This window comes from Periplaneta americana, chromosome 3 (assembly GCF_040183065.1).
Source record: "Periplaneta americana isolate PAMFEO1 chromosome 3, P.americana_PAMFEO1_priV1, whole genome shotgun sequence".
In the NCBI taxonomy this organism is placed as follows: Eukaryota; Metazoa; Arthropoda; class Insecta; order Blattodea; family Blattidae; genus Periplaneta; species Periplaneta americana.
The window spans coordinates 169,008,639-169,014,549 of record NC_091119.1 but is presented as its reverse complement, the minus strand read 5'-3'; positions in this window follow the sequence as shown (position 1 = coordinate 169,014,549).

Sequence of the window (5,911 nt, the reverse complement as noted above, 5' to 3'; positions counted from 1 at the left end):
ATTATTTTTGAGAATACATCATACAGCCGAAAAAAATAATTTTATACAAAAATTAAAATGTGCATAGCAATACTGTGCGATCAAACGTTCAGCGACATCAGCGAAATACTGAACTAAACGTGTTAACGTCATTCTTGACAACTACAAAGCGCATGTAACAACAGACCTGCCAACCCACGAAAGATGAAATGCGGAAAATAGGAATTTCGTGAGTGACATCTTTTTTATTGTTTGGTTAACTATCCAAAGACAAGTTTTAACCTCATAAACAGAGCTAGGAAGTTGGTACCAAAACTATTAGGGGAGAGTCGGATAGTATCTGACATCGGATAATATCGGACAGTGCGTTTCTTTCATCTACCATCATATGGTAGTACCTGAATGACATGGTTACGTTTCTCTATGCAACATCACAGAAACGTAACCATGTCAATCAGGTACTATCATCGTGTGGTAGATGAAAGAAACTCTTCTTCTTCTTCTTCTTCTTCTTCTTCTTCTCTTCTCTCTAGGCTTCCAGCCTGTTAATCCAGAGTAGGCCTATCTCTCCATCTACTTAATGGTCTTCCTGGGGATCTTCTTCCGGATGGGTAGTTATCCCTGGCGATTCTCGCAATTCTATCCTCTCCCATTCGAGATACATGCTCATTCCATTGTTGTCTTCTTATTTGCGTCCATTCTCTAATTTGTTGTATTTTTCATTGTTCTCTGATCTGATAATTCCGTATATGGCCCCTTCTTGTGATTCCTACAATTTTCCTTAAGGTTTTCATTTCTGTTGTATCCAACATCTGTTTCGTTTTTGCTGTTTCAGGTCTTATTTCAACTGCATAAGTGAAATAGGGCGCACCACGGTCTTGTAGATTCGAACCTTAGGTTCAATGTGGAGATATTTATTTCTCCATATGGTGTCATTCAAATATCCCGGTACTCTATTTGCTTTAGTAACTTGGTTTAAAATTTCGTTTTGTAAAAGGCCTGAGCTTGATAACTGGAAGCCAAGATATTGAAAGCACATCACTTGTTCAATTATTTGTTTTTCCAATTCTAATTTGCATCGTATTGGGTTCTTACTTATGACCATAGATTTTGTCTTTAGTGTAGATATTTTAAACCCATATTTTTTACAGCTGGCATTGAACTGATGTAACATTCTTTGCAGATCATCTTCGCATTCTGTTACCAATATTACATCATCGGCATAACATACCATTTTTATTTCTTTACTTCCCATTTTATATCCTTTCTGAGTCTTTGTTTCTTTAATTATTTCTTCCATTACCATTGTAAAAAGTAAAGGACTCAATGAGTCTCCCTGACGAACACCTTTGTTAACATCTATTGCAGTTGTTAGGTGATCGTTTACTTTTATCATTACTGTATTGTCTGAATATATATCTAAAATAAGAGCAATCAGTCCATCTGGTACATTATTTTTAGTTAAGATTTTTAAAATGGTATTTAACTGCAAAGAGTCAAATGCTTTTTCTAAATCGATAAAACATAAGAATTCTGGTTTGTTGAACTCCAAGGCCTTTTCGGTAATCTGTCGGACTACAAAAATTGCATCAGTGCATGATCGGCCTACTCGAAATCCCTTCTGATAGCTTACTGTGGATAATTTTAGTCGTTATTTTTAGAACTGTATTTAGGAGGTTAATTCCCCTATAATTTTCAGGTATTTGTTTATTACCTTTTTTAAATATAGGTATCAAAATACTTGTTTTCCATTCTTGAGGTATACTTAAATTGGTAAAAATCTGTTTCTGTAGCTTCACAATTTCTTTATGCGAGGTTTCTCCTCCGTATTTTAGCATTTCGTTCGTTATTTCATCAGGACCAGCAGATTTTCGATTTTTCAGTTTTTTAATTACACTGATCACATCTTCTTCTGTAGGTTCTACAATAGTTTGAAAAAAAAACTCACTCTCCGATATTACCCGATGTCCGATACTACCCGACTCTCCCCTAAGTTGTGTGAGCTTGAGCTATATGTCTACTGAATGAACAGTAGTGATGCAGCTCTTAACATCAACAAACCAGCACAAAACAAGTACAGTCGGATGGTAACCAAATTTGTCTTTGTGTTAATCTTTCATGGCCATAGAAGACACCGGCGTGGCTTAGTCGGTTAAGGTGCTTGCCTGCCGGTCTGAAGTTGCGCTCGGCGCGGGTTCGATCCCCGCTTTGGCTGATTACCAGGTTGGGTTTTTTCCAAGGTTTTCCCCAACCGTAAGGTGAATGCCAGGTAATCTATGGCGAATCCTCGGCTCATGTCGCCAAATACCATCTCGCTATCACCAACCTTATCGACGCTAAATAGCATAATAGTTGATACAGCATCGTTAAATAACCAACTAAAAAAATTCATGGCCATAGAACAAGAAACATAATGAATAATTATAACTCAAATATATAGTCATGTCTCTAGAGTTGTTACAATAGTTAATAATGTGTATTTTCAGTTTATTAAAAGAAATACTTCTGTGTTCAGAAAAACTTCGTATGCGGAAAATGTTCGTTCTGTGTCACAAGACGTGACTGGAGAAAATCTGAAATATGATGCAGTATTTCGTACTAGTCAACAATAGCTTTGTGACTCCGATAGTGCATCTCGTATGTGACACATCACGTTAAAACCCATATTGCAAGGACACTTTTCATATTTGCTTTAATGGCTATTGGGGCTTCTGCGGATTGGAAATAGGATAAAGGTTGGTAACATTGTGATACGAGTAATATTGTGATAGTTCTTTTTGAGAATTTATTACAATTTTACTGAGCGAGAGAAGGACCGATTTTGTGCAGAAACTTGTCCACGAACATTCCCTTAATACGTTGACGCAAAAAACCGACGTTCCTCTTGCAAAGTAAAATTGTAATAAATTCTCAAACAGAATTATCACAATATTACTCGTCCTAATATTACCAACCTTTACCCTATACTTGAACGATAATATTCTTTACCAACATAATATAAATAAATAAATAAATAAATAAATAAATGTATATATATATATATATATATATATATATATATATATATATCGAAAATAATTAGGCCTATGTATTGGCTACTTACTCAGGTTTTGAAGAAAATGTTTTCCTTCATTGTTGTGTGTACCATGTAAAAAGAGTAATATAGAAACATTAATTGCTACGCTGAATAATTTATTGTCATAATAATAATAATAATAATAATAATAATAATAATAATAATGATGATAATAATAATAATAATAATAATAATAATAATAATAATAATATGATGATGAATATTGATATTTTTAGATCTTCTCCCTAGAAGTCCACACCTGTGGAGTAACGGTTAGCACGTCTAGCCGCGAAACCAGGTGGCCCGGGTTCGATTCCCGGTCGGGGCAAGTTACCTGGTTGAGGTTTTTTCCGGGGTTTTCCCTCAACCCAATATAAGCAAATGCTGGGTAACTTTCGGTGTTGGACCCCGGACTCATTTCACCGGCATTATCACCTTCATCTCATTCAGACGCTAAATAACCTAGGCTGTTGATAAAGCGTCGTAAAAATAACCTACTACTACTCTCCCTAGAAGGATAAAAGTATTAGGTTTATCTCAATTTTAATCTTCTTAATCTTTAGATGAGGGTAATTATTTATTAGTTATTAATTTAATAATAATAATAATAATAATAATAATGTAGAAAAACTGATTCAGTATTATGTGCCAACTATTAAACGCCAGGAATTGGCATGTCTTAAATCATAGCCAGGAAGAGAAAGATACGATAAATAAATGTAAGGCAGTAAGCTAGCTAATGGGGTTTGAAATATCTCGTGCTCTAAAGCCTTTTAATAGGACAGAATTTCTCAAAAGAGTAATGATTTAAATAACTTGTCCATAAGACGTTTTTAATTTTGAAAAACTACGAATTTCTCAACCAAGTATCGAGAGAAGAATTCAGAAAATTCCTGATTATACATAGTATTCAAGAGGAAGCTAAAAAAATAAGCAAGAAAAATCGTATATAATTCACTGGCTCTTGTTGACAGCAGTGACATTACTGATACAGCAAAGATTGAGATTTTTATCCGCGGGATTGATCAAGATGTTAGTACAGGAACCACCACTGGTTGTAGTTTTCATGCCAACTACCTTTCCTCTGTCTCCTTACTTCATAGGCTGTCTGTCGCATGTAATCACTGCAGCTCGGGTTTTGGTCACCGATGCGGCTACACTCATAAGGATCCGCAAGTAATAGATTCACAGCGATATTCGGAAAACCGTGCATATTATTTTCGCAACTTTTTTTGGAACATCTTATATCAATAAGACGTTTCAGTGTGCAAAATTTGAAGGTCCTACGCAACCTTCCAGTGTTGACCGTTCCCTTGTAAGACGAAGATGAATTAAATAGCAAGATTTCCGGGTATGTATACAACAAAAAAGTCAAAATTAAGCAAGAAAATGGCTTACTCAAACGATTTAAGCAAGAAAATGGCTTACTCAAACGATTAAAAACCGTATGGTATTCATTCATAGTGTTCTGCCCAAGGGTAGGTCTTTCACTGCAAACCCAGTATTCTTCAATCTTTCCTATTTTCTGCCTTATCGTATATGCGACTGGAGTTCTATGTGCTCGATACTCTATATTTTTTTTACTCTAGTTGACAGCAGGGATTTACCTGAAATTACGCGATAAGTGATAATTCAACCTTTTTTATATTCTAACGAAGTGAAATAGGGAATTGCGCCACATAAATACAAGCTGTACAGTTTTATGGAACCATTCTGGCTTCCTTAATTCATGTGATGACGAGTTCTCTATAATTTGGCAAAGTTTTAAGTCGAATCTTGGCTACCTACCTGATATTTATTTTATGATTTTGCTTATGTCCAGAACCTATTTAAGCACCCATTTACCCTGTTAAATTGCAGATGGTAACCACCCAGGAACCAATGTAGAAAGCGACACGAGGAATGCAATGCTAATTAAGAGAATCTCCTTTGAAACGTGAGGTGTTAGTGAAGCCGAAAGCTTCGTGATGAGCTCCAGTTACAGTGGTGTAATTTACGTAGGGCCTATAAGATAGACGTGTTTGTTAATGTAAATGATTTCAGGTGAAACTTCTGTGAGTTGTCTAAATTTATCGGAGGCGCTGATGGTGGGATACGTGATGCCTAAGGCGCACAAGTTTAATGTTACTGGAAACCAAGATCCGTAATTCGAATCCAACCTAGGCCAGATACGTTGCCATTGTCTGTAGTGTTGTATATTGAATTGGGACTTCGGGTGTCTTGCTATGTCTGTGTCGCTAAATGCCGTCATCTGCCATGCGTAAGCTGAGAAGCAGGAAAAGATAAACTTAAGAACAGTGTCATACCACAGTCTAGTACAGCCGTGGCGAAAATGTGATCGTGCGCCGAGCCACTGTGTAACCTGCAACGTGCATAGCACCTATGGAGGGAGGCGGACTCCCGAAGGGGAAGTGAAGCAACTATTTGACTAATTAACGGATTTTAATTTCCCTTACGTCAAGCGCTTAAATATAATTTTATACAGTATAAGGTTACAAACTAATGTTTAGTACCTACGTGTAACGAAGAAAGAAATGAACAAGAAAACATAGGACACATTATCACAACCTATTAACTGTCTTCAGAATGTCTCTGCGACAGAGTTTCAAAATCAGGAATTATGTCACTTACTGCTAGTCGTAGGTGATCACGAAGGTATTTGTCTGTCAGTCGTGATCTAAATTTGGTTTTTACTATTTTAATTGTTGAAAATAATTTTTCACAAACGTAAGTTATAGCGAACATAGCTTCAACAGAGCAACCGAAAGAGCGAAGCTTCGGATATTCGTTTTTTGGCAAAGATTTGAAAAGTTCCATATTTGTCAAGTCCTTATATCTAGCTGTCATTTGACATCA